Here is a 13,323-nt window from a genome sequence, read left to right as displayed (position 1 = left end):
CACAGGCATGCGTGTATTATTGGCCTTGGGTTGAATTTAGACGCCCGGCAGAAAGGGCACACATGTAACCGCATATCTTCTCTGGCCCAAGTGAAAGATCCATCAGATGCACAATAGATTTCTCACCATCTTTGCCCTTTTTGTGTTTGAGAGGACGGAAGAGGTGAGAGATGGATGGAGGAAGAATAATGACAAAGTAGAAATGAACTTGAGGAGGAAGCTCTTGAATCATGCTGGAGGATAATGTGTCTGGGTGAATCTCACAAAAACATGTCCAGGTCATACTTCACCCCAAACATAAAGAATAAACGGCTTGTTTTAGGATGATTGTGACCTTATTTTAAAGAAAATAAAGCACATTTGATCACTGTCAATTTGCATCTGGACACTGAATTCTTTTTTTTTTTCTATTTTATTACTTTATTCTAAATGGTGATTCTCATTAGATTCTTATTACTGTACTACAATATACAGTTTATGTAAGGTAGAACTGCATTAATATTCAGGTTCAATTATTAAACTTTAGTCAGTAATTCATTAACTAGTTAATGTAACACTTCTTACTTGTTGTTTTTTAAAATGATATGATTAGAGTAATATCTGGAGCTGTTAAGCTCAAATAAGCTCCATAAAATTCTCTTTTGGGGGGGTATGACCCGGTCATATTTTTGACAGGTTTCATGAGATTCACCCATCTGGAGGAAACAAAAAACAAACAAACAAACAAAAAAAACACTAAAAAACACACACACACACACATTGTCCTTTTTCAGAGTTGCGCGGTCAGAGAGAAGTGTAGGAGAGAGACTTTGGGTAAGAAGGTAATACAAAGAGACTGCGACATCCATCATACTAGCAGCTAGTGAGATGGAGAGAGTGAGAAGAAGAAGAGACTAGAATAAAGCCACAAAAGCCCAGCAGGACCCTCAGCTCACACACTTTTCAAATACCAAAGCTTTTATCTTTTAAGTTTAGTTGTGGAGGTTACCATGGGAGAGTCATTTCCATGGCTTCATTTTTACTGTCATTACATCGACACTCAATGGCTTCTTTCTCGTTCTCTCTGGGGTTTGGAGGACACGTGTTCATCATGTTGTCCTGTGTCACAGAAACCTGCCCTCAATCCTAGGGACATAAAGGTGAGCAAACAGATGAAATTAACATGAAACAGATTACTTAACCATTCATTGTTACATTTTTTTTTTTTTTCTTTCTTTTCACTTCTACTTTGGTGGTCTGGAGACACTTAGTTTTAAAGGGATAGTTTACCCCCAAAAAATTCTGTCATCATTTACTCATCCTTAACTGTTTGGTTACCAACATTCTTCAATTTTTTATTATTATTTTTATTATTATTATTATTATTATTATTATTATTATTGTGTGTGTGTTTAGCAGAAGAAAGAAATTCATACCAGTTTGGAACAACTTTAGGGTGAGTAAATGATGACAAAATTTTCATTGGTAACACTTTACAATAAGGTTCATTAGTTAAACATTCATTAATGTTAGTTAATGAAAATACAGTTGTTCATTGTTTGTTCATGTTAGTTCACAGTGCATTAACTAATGTTAACAAGATTTTAATAATGTATTAGTAAATGTTGAAATTAACATTAACAAGGATTAATTAATGCTGTATAAATGCAGTTCATTATTAGTTCATGTTAACTAATGTTAACTAATGAACCTTATTGTAAAGCGTTACCTTCTCATTTTTGGGTCTCAGTTGGTCCTTAGATAAACAAGAAGCAAACATACAGTGTTATGAAAGAGCTCAACAACACTGAATCTCCTGAATCTCTATTTTCAACAGAATCACCACCTTGAATCCCAATGACATGTGACCTCCCTGTGATGTGGCCACAGCATGCAAGTCTTTCTCGTCATTGGTAATGGCATGCTTGTGCTGATCCTATTAGCTCCAGCAGTAAATCAATTTGAGTGTGAATCCAGGGAGAGAACAGCAATCGAGTGAAGGGGAGGATGCCGGGCTGCATGTTTATGTGGTTGTGGATGCAGATAAGAAGTGGGCAGCGTATCAAACTCTGTGTGTGTGAAGAGGCTGAAAGCTCAATGTGTCTGGAAGGTGAATACAGCTCACCCGCTTTGCCAGAGTGAATTACCTCCACAGCATGTGTCAAATGGGTATGTGGGGTGTGGAGCACTTCTGGCTCATGGACCCATTGCTCAGAGGTCGCTCTTTCACAGCTCAGGACATGTAATGGAGTTCTCGGTTATGATGAACTTATCAGCTTGGTCTTAGATCTAAAACAGGAAAACCAATAAGGTTAACACTTCATAATAAGTATACATTATTATTACTCAGTACTTAAATGTATAATTACACTGTAACACGGACCCCTCAAAATAAAGTGTAACCCACAGCACTTATAAATCATTTGCAGACTATTAGTTTAAAGTTAATTAATAGTTTAAAAACTGTAGTTAATACGTTAATAGACTATATACAATAATGAGTTCATTCATTGTCACTGTAATTAACAAATTATTGTTGTTTAATTAGCTTATATAAAAAGAGTTAGATAATGCTTTGTTAACTACTTATTAACCATAAATAGTTCTCACTTTAGATTAGGTCACCGAAAATTGGAAAATGTCATTAATTAAGTGTTTTATCCCAGTCCTTTGTTGGACATTAATTACATTAGTATTAAGAGTCCCTTCAAATTTACAAATACATTAGGCACAAACACACGCACACACACACACACACACACACACACACACACATTGGGTTTCCATGTTTTATTGGGACTTTCCATAGAAATAATGATTTTTGTACTGTACAAACTGTATATTTTATCCCCTAAACCTACCTACCTAACTTTTAAATTTTAACAATGTGACCTAATAAGTATTTGTATGTATTTCATATTGATAGCATTATTTTATTTATTTATTTATTTATTTATTGTTTGTTTTTATATAGGCCACATAAGTGGCTGTGTTTAGCTTTGGAGATAGGCTTAATGTATTTAATGTACAGTATTTGTAAACATTTTAAGGGACTCTTAATACTAATGTAATTAATGTCCAATAAAGGTTGGTTTAAATCACTTAATTAATGATATTTTCCAATATTCTGTGACCCAATCTAAAGTGAGAACTATTCACGGTTAATAAGTCATTAACAAAGCATTATCTAACTTATCTAATTAAACAATAATACTTTGTAAACTACAGTGACGATGAATGAAGAACTCACTGTCTGTATAGTCTATTAATTTATTAAAGGTGCAGTATGTCTGATTTCTGTCTGCTAGAGGTCGTTAGTGGCCTATTCAAAACAAAGGCGTAGCTTGATGACGCCAAGTTTGAGCGCGGAATCTTGGGACATGTGGTCTTCTCCTCAACGGACGGTGCAAAAGAATAGGGATAGGACGCGGGAAGAAATCATGTTCATGGATGCGATTATTAACGTCATTGTAGTATGAAGCAGAGCAGGACCGAGTGTTGTGGGAGCTGAACGAGGCCGCTGGAGTGACTGCGCAACACACGCCTCACGAGCAGCGGAACTTTTATTATGCCACAGTCGCCAGGGGTGCCTCTTCCGCTTTTCCGGTCATGAGTATGAGGTAACGCAGCTCTGTTTGATGTTATAACCGTTACTCTGTGCGTTCGCTTGGTGGCTGTTATGAGACATTTGTTTGAGACTCTCTGCAGTAAGCTAGATCGATTTTAGAATATCATATTAAATATTGGATGGCTTGTGTTGATAAATGGCATGCAATTCATTTAAAATGTATTGTATGATGGAGAAAATGCTGTATTACTGTTACTAAAAATAAAGCTGCATCTGATTATGCTATGTTAGCTACTTGACAAAATAGTGTTTTTCTCTGAGGCATGGTAAAGCATGGTACTCGCAAAAAATCAAGAAAATTAGATTTAAACAATAAGACTAAACGTGTTGAGCTATACAACAATTAGTTTTCTGTCTATAAATATATCAAAACAGTTGTTCCCTTGTCTATTAAAACGTGTAATATACTAAAGCGTCTTTGGTGTTTCCATGGTTTCTACAAAATAAAACCGGAAACCGAGGCAGACCGAGGGTAACACGGGTATGACGCAATTGACAGGCGACTCCTCACACGTCCAGGAGCCTTGGTTAAAATTGCAATTTTCTCACGATTTACAAATAGTTGGAAACATTTGGGATATTGTAAGTACTCAAGTGAACATAATATATAACACTGGCCTAGTGGTTTTTGGATATTTTACTGCAAAAATCTTACATATTGCACCTTAACTACATTTTAAAAACTATTAACTATAAACTAATAGTTTGCAAATGATTTGTAAATACCTTACTACTGTATACTTATTATAAAGTGTTACCAAAATAGGTATAAAAATAAGATCTGTGTGGTGCCTGATTGTGCAAAAATAACCTTGATGATGCAAGAATGCTCTGATTAGTTGCCACTGCATTGCTAGTTTGTTGCTAAGGTGTTTTGAATGGTTTTAAACTAGAGAATTCTAGGTGGTTGGTAATTGGTCCAAATTAAAAGAGCCAAAATTTATATCTCTATTATAGTCTAGTCCCTAGAAATGTCTTCAATGTATGCATATATACAGCAAAATTATAAAGCTAGAATATTGCTATAAAATTAATAATTTTTACAGACATGGTCTATCATCAAATCTGAGCACAGTTTGAGACATTATTGACATCTCTTCTAAAACTATAGCAGAGATAGCCATGAGATTACCAGTCATTTTAGTATTATATAGTACTATATTACTTAATATTTTGAATTAGCTTTTATTTTTATATTTTCAGGTTAAGTAACTTTGTATTGTGCTGGTCATTTTTATTAGTTTTATTTTTTATGTTTCTACGTACACTGTAAACTATAAGGCTCTAAATAATTAATTGGTTTGAGTAGGGCAAACTTAAATAATACTTTTATGAGTATTTAGGATTTTCTTTTTCTTTTAAGTTCCTGAAACTGACACATTTTAAAGAGATATCAATTGTGAGAGCTATTTAATTGTGTTTTTCTTTTTCTTTCTCACTGAACTCAAAACACCTCTGATACCCACACACATGCTATTTTTATCATTCAGTCTTTTTCCTCAAAAGAACATCACTTTATATAACATTAAACAATCAATAGTGTCTTTTACACATCAAAGTAATTCCTCCTTTCTGTGTCTGTCAAGACCTTGCTCCTTTGTATTTTCCCTGTGTGCTCAGCTGTGGACCCCTTGTGCCACATAAAATTCTTTCCTCTAATGCCACCAGAGCTCATTTCACCCCTGATCAAGTTTCCGCAGGATCCTCTCACAATACACTGTAGGTGAGGAGATATTGGCCGTGTTCATCCGAGTTTTTGCCACTTCTTCCTTCTGTCTGGAGTTCCCCATAACCCTTCGCTGTTGTGTTGTACACTGAAGGCAAATTTACCCAGCTTGAGCAGGGAGTCCACCACAGAGCCTGACTGGTTATTGGGGAATGTAATGAGAAATGCCAGCGTACACCAGGAAGATGGAATGCGGCAGCTTGTGCCTGAGGTTGGTGTGTTATGACACAGTTTATGGAGGTATGGCTGATGACAGAAGTCACACCTCCTGGTGCTACCTTATAGATTTATTATACTCAGAGCAATAAAAGATTAATAAAATAGAGCACACAGTGCACTAAAATCCTTGATGCGTCACTCTGTCTTTTAAATTCACAATTTAAATACTCAGGTCAATATGAAACAGTATTCGCAACCCATTTTATTTCCATAATGTGGTGTATTTGAGATTGAAACATGTACAGTGGTTGATGGTTTGCATTGGAAAATCACCAAATGGTAACATCAGTCAAAGATGAAAAATTGTGTCAGAAGCAGATCAAGTTTTTACGTTGTGATGGAAAATTAAAAAGACTAACAATTTTTTTCTTAAAAAAAAATAAGTGCTACGGGTGATTTTAAAAAGGATGTAAATAGGGTCAATTTTTATTCCATGTTGACTTCTGTATATGTGCAGTGATAGACAGAGACAGACAGACAGACAGACAGACTAGATGATGATAGATAGATAGATAGATAGATAGATAGATAGATAGATAGATAGATAGATAAAAACATTGTGAAATATACAAATTAAAGCATATTTTTCCACATTTATGTACATTTAATCTTTTGGCCGATCTTCTGTTTTTAAAACACAAGAGTATTGAGCCTCATCACTGATAATAGGAAGAAAGCAACACCCAGCCATGCAGACAACCTTTAGGTCCAGCAGGACAATTTCAATTACAAAAAGTCTGTCAAACCAGACAATAAATGTACAGAGAGAACAAAAAGAAGGAGGTTTAAGTAGGCCTATAATTTTGTGCTATCACCTGGCATTCCTGTTATACAGCAAACACAAGGAGTGACTGTGTCAGCCGAATATTTTTTCTATTATTCGGCAGAATTATTTGTTATTTGTTTTGAAGCCATTATCCATGCCTTTAAGAATAAGGTATTCGGCTTCGGGAACATCCCTAGTGTGTAGTGAGCAGTGTTCTCAGTTGTTGAAGTGCATGGAAATGCAGTGAGATAGGAAGCATTCTTTCCATCACTAATGATGGAAATGTGTCCACCCTAAGTCTCTTGGCAACCGTGAGTAGATCAGTAAACTTTCTCTGTCCCTTAGGAACATGCAAGGGGTTCCGTACACTCACTTTAACCCCCTCCTGGAAACAAGTAATGCGAGCACCCCGCTTATCATCAGTGTGGCCTACTTTTTCAATTTGTGTTGCAGCCGCGTAACCCTTTGGCGAACAGTCATGTCAGTTGACGGGTGCATAGGAGCAGATGGCAAAACAGACAGCCGAAGCTGAGAAGATGAATTACCTGTTGCAGCATGTGGAGTGGCACAGTACACCTGCAAGAAGTCAGTTACCACAGATTTCCATAGCTTATGTTGCTGGATGGCCAGTGTGTTTGAGCACATGGATGAACCTCTCTACAGCACCATTAGCTGTGGGGTAGTAGAGAGAGTAACAATGGTGATGAATATTCTTTCCTTCCAGGAAAACAGCAAAAGCAGCAGACGTAAACTGAACACTGTTCTCAGTAACAATACTTAATGAATTTCCATGGCAGCTGAAGACAGAAACAAAACCACAGAATCCGTAGTGACAGTGTGAGTAAAGAAGACCTCAGGCCATTTGTTGTAATAGTCAGTTAATGTTATAGCAAACCTGCAGTCGGATACATGGTGGCCCGACTGTATCCAGGTATTTCTGCAAGCACGCTTAACTCCCAGCAGTGAAATTTTAAGATTTATGTTCAAATTTGTCATATGATGCTTGTTAAATATAAACACAGTGTTGTTACACACCTTGACATAAAAAAAAAAAAAAAAAATACTGATTAATGTGAATTAAATGAAAATGAATAAAATTATGAAGCATTTATAGGTCCAAACATCATTTTTGTTCATGTCCCACAACTGTGGTCTCAATGCTAAGATACTTAAAAATTAGCTATTTCTTTTATACCTAATACTAACATCTTAAAGTTCTTTTTTGTTTACTGAGCATTTATATAATTTTATTTAATCTAAATGGACCTGTCCCACACTTTTGAGTCGACTGAAAAAGACTTTTAATTTGACATTTGTTCAAAGCCAAGCAAATCTAGTTTCTATAGAAACAGAAATTAGCACATGGGCACCTGATGGCTCTGATGGGCACATGGCTGACAAATTGGGCCACCCACATTAGGTCCCTCACAAGATTCAGAAAAATAAGATAAAGATAATCTTTCTTCTGAAGTATTTATTGCATCCTTACCATATACAGCTTATTAATTGTGTATTTTGAACTACAATTAAAATAAATATATATATAATATATAAAAAATATATATATATATATATATATATATATATATATATATATATATATATACTGTAAAAAAGGCAGTGTCAAATCAACACTTAATGTGTTAATTTTAATACTACTTTGGATCATATATGGTCCCATTCTATTTAGTGTAAAAAGTACACTGTTTGTAGTGTTGAATTTACAGTGTTAAAAAAGCACTATATAGTGCAAAAAAATTACACCATGAGTGTAAAGTTTTACACTTTCTATTGTTGTACTAGTTTTACACTATGGTGCTTTTAACACCTTTAGTGTTGTTTTAATTCATTTGGATTACACTGAAAGTGTTAATAACAAAGTGTTCTTTTCAGTGTATTTTTACACTGTTTTAGAGTGGTATTGTACATGATCAAACATAAAATCAAGACTCTTTAGAAATAAAAATTCAAGTATTTATTTAACATGGCGAAAAGTGGCTTTAAAACATGGCAGAAGGTCAGTTAAACATCAATGAGGTGTTGCACATAAATTTAAAACCTAAAACACACAAATTCATCAAATTTGTCATGAAGATTTAAGAACCGATTTGAACAAGATTGCAGTAAGGTACAACATACCAAAAGAAATTAGTAGACCCATATGACATCTGTAAATCAAAAGGTTTGTAATAAAGAGTTCATTGACACTGAAGACTTTCAGAGAATAACTGGGTCTTGGACCAATTCTGTAGGCATACAGATGTTCGTCAAAATAAACAGTTTTTAGGCGTGACGCCACCAGTAACACGCATTCATTTCTAACAACAATATCTTTGATTTTATAAAACACTGGCAAATCAAGGTTTACTTCACCACAAATAATTAAGGTAGAATGATATTCAGTTCCATTATACTTCACCCATTTCACTGAGAGAACATTGGTTTGTGGAGGAACATTCAACTTGGGTGCAATCTGAAGAGTTTCATTTAAGTCACTGAGAGACACTGTCTTTCCTGGTCCAAGCACTATTCTGTCATGGTTGAAGTCTTGCCAGTTATATGCCATGCAATTCTGATGTTTTTTTGCCAGTGTCAGAGTGATTTTCTTTAAACATTTTTGTTGCGTCTTGAAGAAATTGTGCTTGGACTTATATCGCATCGACCACATGTGAACAATAGGCCCGATATTTTGTATACATCGCGGATAGTGAGTCAGTAAATGATGTTTAGGCAGTAAATTCTTTTCTGGAAATAAACACTTGAACAGCCTGTGATGTTCAGCAATTAAGTGTTTTAAATAAACAGTAAGGCCCTCAGTTAAAATAGGAGAAAATACAATGTTTACTATTTGTAGTAAAAGTAGTAGTAGTTGCCAATATTTATCATCTTGGGGCACAATGTCTCCGAACATTGGTGGCACATTTCAGAGTAGACACCAACACTGGATAGCGTTTATGCCCAAGTCATTGTTCTGATCATCCAGTTTTACAGCAGGAGGTCGATTTCTCCTCTCCATGTACCCATAGGTAAATTAATACAATCTGCCATCTAACTCTTTTGCTGTAAAAAAAATGCTCTTGTACATAACGCAAAACAAGTTTTAATTCAAACTGTGCAACTCCCTCTAAAACGTCATGCATTATGTCTACAGAAAAATTGTCTGATACACTTAAGTACTGTTTACAAACATGTGCGTTTCACACCACAAACTGTGCTGGGTCTGACTGCATAGCTTTACAGTGCTGCAAGTGTGTCTCTTTAGTGCGCAAAGTCACAGTCGGCTCATCTTCACAGAACACAGTTTGATAATTGTCCTTTTCAATTAGGCAAAACCTCTAAAAGATTCAACAAAACCAAGGAGGCAATGCAAACCAATATTGTCTCCTGTTACTTGAACAATGCTGCCACGCACCCAACCACCAAGACCTTCTATTCCCCTGGTCTCAAGGACTTTTATGTCATTGACAATACGTTCCAATATTGCATCAAATCCATATGTTTTGATGTCCTGGGCATGGAAAAGTGCATATAAATGTATGTTTGCTAAAGATACATTACTGTTGAAGACATGTATAAGGTGCTAAGTCAAAAATGATGTCTTTAACATGCAACATGTCTTTAAAAGAGGTAAAGACCCTGTGTTGCGGTAGAGACAAATTCAGGGTTTATACTGTATATTGCTCTGATCAGCCACAACATTAAACCAACTAACAGGTGAAGTAAATTTCATTTATTATATCATTACAATGGCACCTGTCAAGGGGTGGGATATATTAGGCAACAAGTGAACAGTCAGTTCTTGAATTTCATGTGTTGGAAGCAGTAAAAATTACCAAGTGAAAAGATCTGAGTGACTTTGACAAGGGCCAATTAGTGATGGCTATACAACTGGGTCAGAACATCTCCAAAACAGCAGATCTTGTACCTACCAAAAGTGGTGCAAGGAAGGTCAACCGCTGAACCAGCGTCAGGGTCAAGGCTCACTGATGCACATGGGAAAAGAAGGCTAGCCCATCTGGTCCGATCACACAGAAGAGCTGTAGTTCAAAAACATGCAGAAAAACTTAATTCTGTTCATGATAGAATAGTATCAGAACACACAATACATGACAGTTTGCTGCGTAGCTGCAGACCGGACAGAGTGCCCGTGATGACCCCTGTCCACCTCCGAAAGTGCCTACAATGGGCATGTGAGTGTCAGAACTCGACCACTCAACCAAAAGATGGCAGGAGCACTATGGGAAGGCAGGCTGGCAGAGGCAGTGTGATGTTCAGGGTAATGTTCTGCTGGGAAACCATGGGTCCTGGCATTCATGTGGATGTTACTTTGACAGGTACCACCTACCTGAAAATTGTTGCAGACCATGGCAATGGTGTTCATGGCAGTGGCCTATTTCAGCAGGGTAATGCACCCTGCCACACTGCAAAAAAATGTTCAGGAATGGTTTGAGGAGCATGACAGAGTTCAAGGCTGTCACGTTTTAGTATATCAAAATTAAGGTGTTGTTTATTAAATGAAGCAAGATCCGGAAATCCAACAAGAGGTAAAATAGATGAACAGTGTGCATAGCACAAACAATGCTGGACAATGAATGTGAGAAACAGAGAGACATAAATACACAATGATTATGTATAACTAAATACATACAGGTGTGATCGTTAAATGAATGTCAATGACAACTGATTAGATTAAGGAGAACAAGGGAACACAGGAAAACTGAAGAGAAACAGACTAAAAGTTCATAAAAAATCAAACTAAACAGAGAATAACTGTGACATGTGGCCTCCAAATTCCCCATATCTCAATCCGACTGAGCATCTATGGGATGTGCTTGATGAAAAAATCTGATCCATGGAGGCCCCACCTCGCAACCTGATGCAGGACACAACCACAGGACACAATCAGAGTTATTGTGTAGTCTATTCATACAACAAAATATTCTGGAGGCCATGAAAGTTTTGTGAAAATGATCAAAAATGCTGGTGCTGGTGCTGGCAAAAAAACACTGGCAGGTAAAGAGTTAATGTACAATTAAAGATATATTTCACATCTAAAAAATACCTAAATAGGAACATCGTAAGTGCAAACATAATATATAAATAGCAAATTATATGTATGATTTAAATTTAATTTAAGTTCGCTTAAAGAAAACTTACAAGTATACTTGCAGTATAAAACTACTAAACTAGTAGTTTACTAAGAGTATACTTCAAAGCCTACATTCATATGCTAAAAAAAAATATATATATATATATATATGCTACACGTATTTAACTAGTAAACTATCAGTATATCTATAGGTTCACTTGTAGTATAGTTTCAGAACAAATGAAAACCGTAGTTGTAAACTAGTTGTGTACACAAAGTTTACTAGTTACACCTACTACCACACTACCACACTAAAAAGTGAACCAATTTAGTCCCAACTTGTACTAGTACATTCATATTAGTATACTTACTACATAAAGTGCACTTAAAAATATACTTTAACTTAAGTATACTTAATAAAATGAACTTTAAGTATACTTATTTTATATAAGAGATAACAAGGGCTATATATACACAGGGGGTAACAAGCTAACAAGACACTAATCAACATAAAAAATGACAACGAACTACAAACATGGCACAAGAAACAGGAAATACAACAAAAGTCCTGACAAGACCAGTAACATAACACACGCATACAGTTGGGAATAGGAAGAGGGTTAAAGCTGAAGCAGAGTAAAGAATAAAAGCATGAAATTATGGCAGTATTTGATATTTACCAGACCAACAGCCTGAAGAAAACATTAGTTTTAATGCATCTTTGTGAAAAGGGGTAGGTGATAGGTGTCAAATAATAAGGCAAAGTCTGATACTTGCACGTCTCACCAGTTTGAAATAGTACTGATGCAATTTGTTGAAGCTTTTATTGATCTTGGCTGAAGATGTATTGATGAGAGAGATACGGGTTGGTGTAGAAGGTCTTTGATGATTGGAAAGACAAGGCTGTCCTGGCAAAAACTTAGAAGACTTCTAGCTCAGCATCATCTTCATGTCAGAATTTCTTTCTTAGAAAAAGGAGAAAAAGGAGGCCTGATCTTGTGATCGGTGATCTTTTAAAGCATGAAGATATCACACCCTCAGGAGGTGAGTGAGCCAATAAGGAGTTGAACTTTTGGAGGGAAAGTTTACGATCCTTTGTTTTCTAGCAGGGTGTTTTGCATATGAAATTGGGTGTTAAGAGAAGAACCTTCAAGATTCTTATAATACTAATGTGTAACAGAGTTAGCAAAATGTAACGTAAATGAACATACAGGAAATTGAAACGGCAGCTTATAGATACCAAACATGCTATATATGTGATCTTGTTTAACTAGAGTGTGCAATTCTGAATCATTCCAAGATATGCAAGACAATATAAAAGGAAAATCATAAGATGGGAAAACTGAATACATGTTTATATATTTTTCATATAGAAGGTATAGGATTAAAAAGGGTTTATTTGTTTGTTTAAAACTAAATGAAGTGAGAGTAAAACTCTCTCTCTAAATTCCTTTGGGTTCTTGTTGATGTATCTTTGCTGCTATGGTAACCAGAGGCCCAAGCTGCAGTTCAGGGGTAGCTCCATAGAACTCATGTTTTCTTGTTGGGTTATTTGCCAAATATAACAAATAATTGTGTGTCTGGTCTATCTCAAGCACTACATTTATATATGCAATTCAAAAGATATTTCCAGTTTGTAGTTTCAGGTTCAAGGTAGCTTCCCCAATACTGTTCATCATTGAAGCTCCATTTGCGTCATTCCCTTCCAGCATATAGCTGAGACGTTCACTCATTTTCTCATTCTGTCTTTTTTAAGTCTCTTTTTACAAAGTGGCTTTTGGAAGTGGTAAAAACCCATTTGTTTAGGATCTAATCTATTTTGCCGCTCACTGAAAACAAAGGAACCATTAGAAGACTTTTCCGAACGCAGCAACGTTTGTTTTCCCACCATTCTCTAATTTGATTCAACTCCTCAA

Source organism: Ctenopharyngodon idella, chromosome 18 (genome assembly GCF_019924925.1).
Source record: "Ctenopharyngodon idella isolate HZGC_01 chromosome 18, HZGC01, whole genome shotgun sequence".
Classification (NCBI taxonomy): domain Eukaryota; kingdom Metazoa; phylum Chordata; class Actinopteri; order Cypriniformes; family Xenocyprididae; genus Ctenopharyngodon; species Ctenopharyngodon idella.
The sequence above is the reverse complement of the archived record's forward strand: the minus strand, read 5'-3'. Positions refer to the sequence as shown.